The following is a 12,063-nucleotide window of genomic DNA, read 5'->3' on the forward strand; positions in this document are numbered from 1 at the left end:
TTTTTTTAATTACTTGGAATACTGTTGTTTTTTTCTAAAGTCATTATACAAAGCTTTATATTGAGTTATTAGCATCTTTATTAGAGGTGGCATTTTCTCTCTGACAAATAATAAAATTATGTATACCTATGTTATTAAGTGATGCTTTGCTTATCCTGTTTATTTTTAGCACAGGCACAGTTACAATATAGATTGATTGGATTTGTTTTCTACTGACATTGTATTTTTACTTAATTGGCAGCTGAGAACAGGATTAAGGTCATCTCATTCCCTGGTCCTTTCAGGATGGTGATAACTGGCTAAAGAGAAACTGGCTGATAGAAGCATTCACTGAATATGAGAAATTTTGCTCTACTGTAAAAGTATGGAGCAACATCTAGTTTTATATGGCATTTACTTGCTTTTATGTACACCTGCCCCATGACGAAATAAACATGTTATTAAAATCCTGTTTTAATCAGTTTTGTAGAATTTCTTTACCTCTGGACTGCTTTCTGAATTTATAAAGGCTTCTTGTGTATATGACTACATCATTCAGGTACTTTAGGAGCAAGTGGAATAGGAAGAAAACAAACATTTAGGACATATTTGTCCCTTGGCCATAGCCATACTTTCACTGGTATTGCCTTCTGCTGTGTCTGCTAGTACGTGGTTGTGGCTCTCCTACCGAGTCGTTCAGTGCAGCAGGGGCTCCTCAGCAAATGGTACAAAGCCTTCACCTCTTCACTGTGTGCATGTCAGATTTTGATACAGCATGTCTACATTTTGATACATACGTGTCTCCTCGACTGAAAGTCTTTGGTATGTTTATGCTTCATTAGGAATTTGAACTTAACTGTATGTGTTTGGGTTTGGAAAATATTTTCCATGCAGATGAATAAGAGTTTTTTCTGCAAGGAACCTGATTCAGGTGCATCAACACTGCTCTACAACGAAGCCAACACCTGGAAGTGGGAAGAGGATTGAGAGATGAACTTCAATCTGTTTAGTTTTCTGAAACAAAATGTTAATGTAAATCAAGACTAAGAGCTAATTGTGTTCTTTACTAGGCATTGACTGAACTTCCTCTGTTCCTCTGTTTGCAGTTTATCTCTTATTGCTTACAAATGACATATTAAAATGCTATCTATATATACAAGTGTCTATACCTATGTATATTTTACTTATATAAAAAATGAAATCTACACACAGATTTGCATATATGAACATAGGTATCTTTAGCATAAGTTGCTATTGCAAAATTCTGATTGAATTCCCAAGTTCTTAAGACTGATGTTTCACTTAATGGTCATAATTTACTTGTGAGAAGTCTGAACTTTATTTCCCTGCTTTGCTGTCTTTACATAAGTAATTTTGATCAACAGATCTGATGTCTTAAATACCTAGTAACTCATCTTATGCTGATGTTAATCTGTAATTAGCTGTTATTTGAAGCAGACTGTCATCTTTCTATTCTTAAGTCATTCTTAATTTTATTTCTAATGTGATAACTGATCTTACATGCCACTGTTGTATTTCTGTTTTAGTACCTTACTGACAAGGAACTGGAATTTCTGGTTGTTTTGGTAATTGTTAAGGTTTGTATGTTTTCTGGATTTAGAATTCTAGTCTTACAGACTTAAATTTAGATATTTTGTCAGTAAGGTAAGAGAACATTGCAACATTGACTTTTAGATTCCAGTGGATCTCATCAGAGACCATTGCAGGAATTCTGTAACATACCCACAGGGCCTCATCTCTTGCTATACCCTGTATGCAGAACTGAGGCAGACTGTTTCCTTTAATGCCTGGATTTTGGAAGCATGAGAATATTCCTGTGTATTGGAACAACTGGAATGTCCCCCACCTCCTCAAGGCTGAAATTTTGTGAGAAGAGAAAATACTTTCTTGTAGATCATTTTTAGTCTTGTAAGGTGGTGGGATTTTTTATTTTGTTTTGTTGTTGTTGTTTTTCTTTGGTTTTTGGGAGTGGAGGTGTTCTGCATTATTTCATGTCTGGAGTTAGTATCTGATTACACTTCATGAGATGTATCTAATTATGCTGCCTTTATAATGTTGAAGTCTTGAAAAAGTAACTTTTTAGAAATTTATACTGGTGCTTTAAGTAGGATTTTTGTAATTTTAAGATGATAAGAGTTTGTATCTAAGCAGTGAGCCATTCTGTTGCTGTGTATCAAATGGCTTGGGTATGCTGGCTTTCTGTTAGTCAGCATTCAGCTTTTGTATAGCTCACACCACAGATCATGTGAGCTACCATGTCATGTCAGGGTGATGTTATGATCATGACTAGTAGGCAACTTGGACCATCCAAGAAAGGGAAAAGAAGAAACAAATCCACTGTACAAATGGAAAATTTCCTTTTTTTTTTTTTTCTTTCTGATTGAGAAAACAGGGCAGGTTTTTATGTTAGGAAGGACAGGGAGAGATCCTAGAGATTTTTGCATCCTAGAGATTTTTGCAGAATACATAAAAATTATAAATTAACAAAGCCTTCTTTGTGAATGTGATATAATGAAGAATATGATTATGCTATATATGAATAATATATAGTAGACTGCAGGTAACAACATTTTTATAGCTCAGACACATTAATCTAGATGCTCTTTTAGTAGTGCTTGAATAAAGGTATATTGTGTTGTGTATTGCCGTATAATTTTGCAAATACCCAAGAAAGTCACTAAGATGAAGCACAGCAGCTGCTTAGTGGTTCCACACTTCCAGGTGTATCTGTGAAATTGTAGTACTCTTCTAGTTTTCCTATTTAATGATCTTTTCTCAAGAGGCCTGTGTGACCTATGCAATCTTGTATGGCCATATCTCTTTTTTTTTTTTTTTCCTCAATCCTCTTCGAAAATGTGATTTTTATATAGACTGACATCTCTCTATATAAATTATACCTGAATTCTAACTTGTATCTTCCACTAGGTAAGCTACTACAAGTGTAAAAGTCCCCTTTGGATCCATTGAAGGCATTCACTTGATGGAAATGTAACCTTATATGGTTATTTATGCCAACAGTTTTTAAAGCAGCTTTTAAAGCTTTTTTTTAAAAAGCTTTTTAAAAAGCTAGCTTGGATTGCTGAAGTATTTAGAGATGTGGGAGATAAGGATTTAAAGAGGACATGTAGATGCTGAGAAATACTGGCACAAGCACAGTGGGGACATTAAGAGCAGCTCTGATTAGAGCTGTGAAAATTATCGTCTGAGAATGCCTGAAGTCTAAGACTTGGCATGTTCTTAGAAGCTGCTATGGTACAAATTTAAATCAAACATTGGCAAGTTGCTCTTAGAATAGAGGTGCCTTCTGCAGAAACCCTTTGCCTTGATGATGCCATCCCTTTCAAAGGGCAGGGAAAAGAGCCTCAAAAACATTTTTCATCTGCTTGCACATCTTAAACATTTAAGATTTTTATTTTCTGTTATTATTTCTCTCCTGGGTTAACACAGCCTGCTGTCATATAAGCCCCACCGCCACTAACAGGGTTGGTGGGGGAAAGTGGCCTGGGAGGCAGAGTTGTTAGTTGAGATAAGGGCAATTTACTACTCTAGTGCAGGGATATCAGATTATACAAAACAGGAAAGAAAAAGATACTGACACAGGCAGCAGACCAAGAAAACTCAAACCCCACTGTGAGCTGCACAAACCAGAATGGGAACAAAATAAAGGCCCTGAAGCCAAGGAGTAAATCTCAAAAATCTGGAACAGGAAACCCCACAAGCTATGGAGTATATTTCAAGTGCCATAAGCCCCATCCAACCCCTTCCTGTTGTGTAGTGAGCACGGTGTAGAATATACGATCTAGCCGTCATCGAGCCACTGCAGGGAGGTGGGGAGAGAGGGGTAGCCCCATCCCTCATCACTTCTAGTGAGGCCAGTCAGCTTAAATCAGATAATTTCTCAGTGAAACCTTCAAAATGTGTGCAATTAAGGCTATTTCTTAACCTTACATTTGGTTTGTAAACATAAAGAAGGGAATTGATGTTACTGCTTTGATATGAGATCAGTCAGGGAGTGGGCAGGAAGACAGGCTGCATAAAAACTACAATTAAATCAATTACCTACGACAGGTAATTAGCAATTCATAGTCTTCCAAAAAGAGTTGTTTCATATTATGTTATTAAAAGTCAACATTTAATATTCTTTGGCCAGTTGTAACTTGTAGGGTGACATGTCAAGGCATGTGAGAAACTATGTGGCTATAGGTAAGTGATGGGAAGATGTGAAAAAAGGGGGACTTACCTTGCTAAAACCAGTTGGGAGATCTCTGTATCTATGAAAGACCATTTGGTGATCTATAATCACCATGTTACAGTGAAATTAAGAGTCTTTTGATGTAACATAGGGCTGTGTTACAGTGAGTATCTATTTAAAAACTAATTTCTGCTATAGTTTTAATAGTGAAAACAGTTCTTAAGCCATTTCTTCTTTTATAGCATTGTGGTGGATTCTTTACAATCAGAGTGCATGGGGAAGAAGCGATGTATTCTGTCCCTATAATATGAAGTGTTGGGTTTATGTTAAAAATTGCACTAACAGTATGGTATCTAGCTGATAAATGGTTTCTGAGTGTGTGTGGTGACTTAGGAAGTATTGCTATAAGATGAACATACTTAATTAGGTTAGAGGAAGTGGGCTGATTTGAAAATACACCATAGCACTGGGATGTAAATCAATCTTCTCTTACTTCACATGCATTGCAGTGTTGCAGGGAGAGTGAACCATATTAAAAAAAAAAAATCCACACAGTGGAAAGTCATCCAGAAAGAGAAGATTATGTTTAGAAGAGCTTTTGTTCCCAGTGAGCTATATGTGGTGATTTACATCTGGTATACAGTGATATCCACATACTGAATTGCAGGAAGAGCTGGGTTTGGGGGTGGGGGGGCAGGATCTGTTTTTAAGATATATTTGTGCTCAGTATTTAGCAAAAAGCAAAGAAATATAATTAGAAGACCACGAACCAGGTTAAGAGTTGTTTCTTCCAAAGGAGAAACAATGAGAGGAGGATGTCTGCTGAAACAGAGCCTCAGTCCAGGCAGCTGAGGGAGATCCACGGAAGGAAATCTGTTCAGTCACTCACAATTGTCCTGAGCTCCAGGTAGATGTTGATCTTTTATTCCACCAGTTTCCTTTCAGTAACATTTTGTGCTCTGCAGTCAAGAGCCAGAATAAATTTGACTTCACGTTGTTCCTTACCTAGTTATGAAGGGGTCTAAGGGCAGGTATTGGTAGATACTGGTTTCTCTTCAAGGACCAAAAAAACCATTACTGCAGGTAGAGGTTGAATGCTTCACCTGCGTAACATTTCAGTGTTCAAAGGGATCGGGATGTATTACTTTCTGGCTCAGTTTGATGCAAATTAGTAGCTTGCAAAAGGCAGCCTACAAAGGCAGCTTATTAGCCAGTGCACCTTTGTCAGGTTCCAGTTAAAGAGAAAGCAGTGTTTAACTCTGGGAATAGCCATGTATCTTGGAGATTCATTTGCAATTTCTGTGACTAGACTGAGTTCAGTTTCTAGGGAACTTTTCTTTCAACTGATATCTCACTGTCAGTGGACACAATAAAAAGGGAAACTGAGTGGTAATTCACACTGGCTGAAATATGTGGTCAGATGATTGCCCTGCAAGAAAACTTTAGAGAGTATTCAGTTCAGATGTTTGCAGTTCAGAGATTTGTAGTATTTAATGATATATCTAATTGAGGCCCATTCTTCTCTAGTGTTTTAATAAGGCCTCTAGGTTGTTGCTAGTTGTCTTATTTACAGATAACTGTAAGCACCTCTTAACATCTGTAGCACTTTGACAAACCATGGAGACAACAGTATACCACTACCTTATGGCTTTTGTAATTTTGAATAGATGCATGAGGTGTCAGAAATGCTTTGAAGCAATTTGGTCTCTTAAGAAAAATGCTGCATGCATTCAAGGGCATCAAATCCAGGCAGTGTTTCTAATTTTTTTAAAATTTTGTATATTATATTCAATTTTGGAGGCAAAATGTTCACAGATATAATTTTTATTCCTCCTGATTTGTACATTGCCATATTTTTTTTCCCAGTGTATTTAGGAATGTTTTAATACTTAGCCACATTTTCAAAACTGAGCAGGGAAAGGGGTGGCATTTATTTTACTTCCTGAATATCCTAACATCTAGTAATATTTACTTTGATAATGTGAATTCTAGACTGTATGTCTTAATTGCCAACTAATTTTCCTGGTGAGAAAAAAAAAAAAAGTAGAATAAAAGAATCAGTGTGTTAACTGGCAGGCTATTTTAAACCTTTCACTTCCTCCTGTTTGCTGTTCATAAGGTCTCTGTTTTCATAGTACCATGTGATAGAGGATATCTTCATTACAGTTAACCAGTGTACAACAATAGGATTTCTGTAAAATATGAGATTTTGGTACCACCTTGATTTTCAGTGGAACAAAAAAAAAAAAAAAATGCTTGGAGAAATTAAAAAGCAAAAAAAGAAACTAATCTGCTCAATTCCTGACCTGCTGTTCCACACTATCCCAGGGAAGTCCTTCCTCCGAAAAAACATACTGAAGGCAACGCTGTTTTGAAGACAGATAGTCCAGAAAAGCAGGGAAAGAGTTCTGTGATTCTTCTACTAAAAATATAATAAACATACCTAGTTCCTGTTTCCTTTCTCCTAGGCAGCACTTAGCTCTTGCTGCTAATACACACAAGAAAGTGCAGTGCAGGTCTCTGTAGTTTAGCCAGAGACAGACAAGTCAGCCGCACAGTTAATCCTTACGGAAAAGACATCCAGACCTGGGCTTTCCTTGAAGTAATGTTTGAGTACTAAAACAACACTGTGAAGGCACGTGGTGTGTCAAGGTCTGTGTGGAGTTTTAAAATCAATCACTGTTGGGTTACCAGCAGGTTTAGTGTGTTACTAGAGGCTACCAGTTTTTGAAGACTGGTGTTTGTAGAGGGCTGTTACAGAAAGGGGAGTATTGATTGCTATGGTACTAAGATCATAAATAGGGAATGTATATAGTTTTTAAATGCTAAGTTGTATTTTAACATTTGTATTGAAGAACGGGCTAATTCTAGAACCTATTTCCAGAAATACAAATTTTACAATATTAGCTAAGAAAATAAAGGAGAAGGTGAAACCCAGGAAATTCTCCTGAAGAAGCAGACAGCAAAAATGCTGCTGCATTTCTAACATAGGAGGCATATGTGAATGTGGAACTCTCATTTAATATTTCCCAAATGAGCTAAAAAAAAAAAGTGATTGTTCTAGTAGCATGTGTATGGGAGAGCTGGTTGTAACTGTAAAAGGTTCTTCAGTATTTTGAACTTCAAAGATGAATGTTTCCTGAAATGTCACACTTCCCTTACATATGGCTCATAACCTTTAAAAGTGGTTACAGTAAAACAAAACCTGTTTCAGATTCAACACATTAATCCTCCTTGAGAGATGTGCAGAGCTGTCATTTTCACCAAGCACTTGGGCTTTCCATGGATCTATTCCACAGGGACATTGCCTTTTAGCAGGCAAACTAGCAAAATTGGAAAAAATCTGTCCTCAGCAAAAAGCAGCTCTATGCAGTTTCCAGTGTTACCCTTTTGTTTCTGTAACTCTTCAAGAACGAAGGAACCCACTTTCACAATGCTGCCATAACACTGTGTTTTCACTTGCTGTTTGTTGGGTTTTTATTTCCTTTTAAAATATCTCTAGTAACCATTGCCAATGAAGCTGCATACTGTCAGTCTTTCAACCTGACCGTTTAAAAATGAGGTGATTAAGCCAATAATGCTGGATAACCAGCAATAATGTGGTTCCTGGATTTTCTGGTTTGATTTGCAAATATGTTCATAATATTACAGAATTGCAGAATTGTCAGGGTTGGAAGGGACCTCAAGGATCATCTAGTGCCAACCCCCGTGCCATGGGCAGGGACGCTTTCTACTAGATCAGGTTGCCCAGAGCCACATCCAGCCTGGTCTTAAAAACCTCCAGGGATGGGGCTTCTACCTCCTCCCTGGACAACCTGTTCCAATGTCTGACTGTGTACTCACAACTGCATTTAGTGCTTTGGAAGAGTGCTTTTCCAATTCATGTAGTATTTATTTGCCAAACACTACATGTGTAATGGGTTAAGCAACATGGCACTGGAAGTATATTGTTTTTTGGGGGGATAGATGTGTTTTCAGAAGTATTTTTGAAAGAACAAAGGCAAATTGCTCAGAGGCAGAAAGTCAGTGGAAGTCGGATCCCTCTGCCCTTATGACTCTTACCCCATAAATTATGAAAAAGAGTTATTTCTGAGGGAGGAAGGAAGTCAAATGCAGAATCTGTGCGAAATGTCTAGTAAATGCAGAATCTGTGCTAAATGTCTAGTAAGTTTGGACTATGTCACTTCTCAGCCTCCTGCCCACTCTCAGCAAGCTCCTGGTAAGGAAGGTGCAAGCAGTGTTCAGGGTGCACATCCTAGCCTCGACAGCGTGCAAGAAATGGTCAGCAAGAGCCAGAACACTGGTGTGTTACCAAGCCTGCTTTAGTCACAAATCCAAACCTCAGCACTACACAGGCTGCTATGAAAAGTTAACTCAGTCCTGGGCAAAGCCAGTACAAAAACGATTCAGATCCAGCTACAAAGGAAGGACTCACAAAGGCAGCTGCTGCAAGGAAAAATACATAAGGACAGTGTTTGGTTCCAACTGTTTATTTCAACAATTTATACTTAGCCCCCAAATCCTAGAGTCTTAAACTAATATTGTCTTGTTAAGAGAGATGATAACTTATCTCAAATGATTAGTGGTTTATTGAACATGACCTAATTATAGTGAGATGAATGGGAAGCATTTTCTCAGAGGCTGGGAAAAGATCTGTGGGAAAGAGCTCGGAAGGGTTGTCTTTAGCTCTGGCAGGAGGGCACGAATGGAAGTTAACTCCTGCGAGACTGACATGAGCTATCCTGGAACCAGGAAAGAATATTTCAAATGTGTTTGTAGTCATAGAAAAGGGCTAAATCCGCTTCAGAGCTGCAGTGTGATTTTGAGTATGGTTTCTTTGGAAAGCCCTGCAGTGAGTGAGCTTATGTCTCCCAAAGACAGACAGATAGTACCCATAGTACTTTTCTTGAATGAATTGAAGTTTTTAGTAGTTAAAGTTCTCCCCCTAGAAATTAATGATTACCTGCTATCTCAACAACCCTACAAGACTGTGCTATTTTTTTTTTGAACATGAGGTTCTGTGGGCTGTACAGTTCAATATTAGGTTTAAATTGCCTGAAATATGCCAGTAAACAGTGATGGAGGATGGAATGTTGTGCTCAAGTCTTGCAGATGATATACATTTCCTACTAGTTGCATGCTAATAAAAATTATGGCAAATGGCTCCAGGGACCTGGAAGCTGGACCAAGAGAATAGTGAAAGGCAGCTGCTGAAAGGCAGAGGTCTGTTTGCTGCCAAGCCTCTGTGTTGTTTCAGGATATAACACAGTGGAGCAGGCTGGAGGAATGGAGTGTGAATGAGTTGCAGTAAGTGCTGCTTAATTTTCCTGTTCTCTATTGTTTATCAGTTAAAGCTGAAAACCCTATAATCATCCTAAGGAATTACAGTCTTGATCTTAAGCTCTCCAGATCTCTCATTTTAGAAGCTTTTCAAGTTATTTTAAGAGTGTAGCCTGGGAGAAATAATATAATAGATGAAAGACAGCATCCATTGCAGGGAGAGAGTATTGAGGAACTGGCTGTAAGTATGCAGTACCTAAACTTTTAATCAGGAAAAATGCATAAACATCACTAACATGGCAGACATCTTTTTCCCCTTTTGTTATCATTTTGTAATAATGGTATAGATACAAGGATAGAAGCCAGTTGCACAGAAGAACTGCAGATTCTGGAAAGAACTTTGATTGTTGTTTATATTTTGAAAAACAAAAGTTGGAATTGCTGGGAAAAAACATTGCACACTGTAAATTACCACAAAAGTATGATTAATTTATTTATGGGCAATGTAAAGCACCTACCTACCTATCTACCTATATTTGAATGCACTTCTGGAACTTACTGTATTACCATTATCCTTATGATCATCTTACTGTGGTGGTTTGATTTCAGTGTCACAAAAGTTTGGTTTCAATTGTTACACGTGTAAGGTCAAATTAAATTGAATGGCAATTCAACAGTTGGTTCTGATTATTTCAAATATGGATACAGAAAAAGTTAGTGTGAAAAAAGAGCTAAATAAGGAATTTTGAAAACATTCTTACTGTGACTAACAACATTCTCTTTTTCAAATGTTTTCTTTTATGGGAGTCACAGACTGGAAAAATATATTTTTATTAAGCTAAGAGAAACAAGTTGTTTCTTAAAGTATTAAGTAAATTAAGCTTATTCATTATGGACTTTCCCCCCCCCAAGTTCCCAGAAGAAGTTGATTTCATTTGCTTTCCATCCCACTGCAGACTGAGGGCAGAGGTGTTATGGTTAGAAGAATGCTGACCAGTCAAACGTTTGCTGCCCACTGACGATGGTTGAGTTCTGCTAATCTTCCCTTTTGGGAGGTACTTGTTTGAGTCTCTGTTCTCTGCAAATACAAACTGACAAGAAACCTTGAGGAGTACAATTAAGTTTGAAGCCACAGCTCCTTTTTCAGGGTTGCCTGAAAACAGCTGAAGGATTAAAACCTGTCTTGACAGGCAATGTGGTGTTGTAAGCATTGCCTTCACAAGAAAACAAGCTAACCCCAACCCTTCCACAAGTGTCCTTCCTGAGCCACCTACTGCTAATCAAAACTTTATTCCCTCTGTGATTCTTTTTTTTTTAGTTGCTCCCCTCTCCAAGACTTAAATTATCTAGGTCTTTGCAAAGTCTGAAGCCAGCTTGCCATATCTTACTCATTTACAAAATCAAAATAAATTCTGGTAATGTATTAGACTATATTTTTTCCCCTGGTGTCTAAAATGAGTTCTTCCTTATCCTGTATTAGAAATATTACAATTTCTCTTCCACAAAATCCACATTCTGTAAGAAGTTAATAACAAGAGGAACTTAACGCTAAGAAGCAGGTGCCAAATGACCTAACTATCCTTTACACAGTTGTGAGTAATCTGCAATTCTCTTTCCTAATGTTTTGGCTAAAAAGGCTTATTTAGTGTGTGTGCTTCAAACTGCAATATAGTGCCTCATTTCCTTCATAATTTCTGAAGCTGGAAGCTTAAATAATGTTTTTCTGAGCCTTAGCACATTGCTTGATCTTGCGAAGTCTATTTCATGGTCTGCTACATCCTAATGGAGATTATTGGGAAAGAGACAACATTTATTTATATAAAGTTTGCTGCCAACTGCCTAAAACCTATAAGATTCAAGCATCAAGTTAAGTTTTTAGTTAAGAAAATATACAGAGGTCACAATTTCAACCCCCAGAAATCCCCCAGCATGGTTTATGTTTACATGTCATAGTATTAAGACACACTGTTTTTGCAAATTTTTAAATGAGGCTGTATATTAAAGGTTTTGTTGGAGACATATTTATTTTTGGAGCCTCTGCTTCCCAAGTCATTAAAATAATTTGGCAATAAATGTAAAATCAGATCTTTTATGCATCTGTTAATGTAATCAACTTTGAAGCTTAGCCATATACAAAAAGATGGGCAACTGCTGTGGATGCTCTTAGCAGGCTTTGAGAATGACCTTGATATTAGCTGTGTCAATCGCATTTCTTACAGAGAATCTGCAGCAGACCTTTTGCCTGCAGCCACATTGTAAATTAGTGCTGCATTTCAGATTACAATTTAATTGTTCAAGGGAGGTGTGTGTGTGTGTGTGGGGGGGGGAAATTGCCATTCTGAAGTCTCCAGCAGGATCTACAATACATCATTGGAGACCAAATCCAATGAAAAGTGTAGTATGGCAATATGTATGCTGTATAAACCAAAGAGCTGAAAGATTGGTTTTCCCCCGAAGGGACCATTGTGCAGTGTACACCATCTACTCTTTAACTTATGGGATATGTCCTTTAGTGTACACATAAAGCTTTATTTTCAAGTGGTGGTGATGTTTATGCCCCATTTCAAATGTTTGAAGATGTCTAGTTTAGG

The sequence above is a fragment of the Indicator indicator genome, chromosome 13, assembly GCF_027791375.1.
Source record: "Indicator indicator isolate 239-I01 chromosome 13, UM_Iind_1.1, whole genome shotgun sequence".
Taxonomy (NCBI): domain Eukaryota; kingdom Metazoa; phylum Chordata; class Aves; order Piciformes; family Indicatoridae; genus Indicator; species Indicator indicator.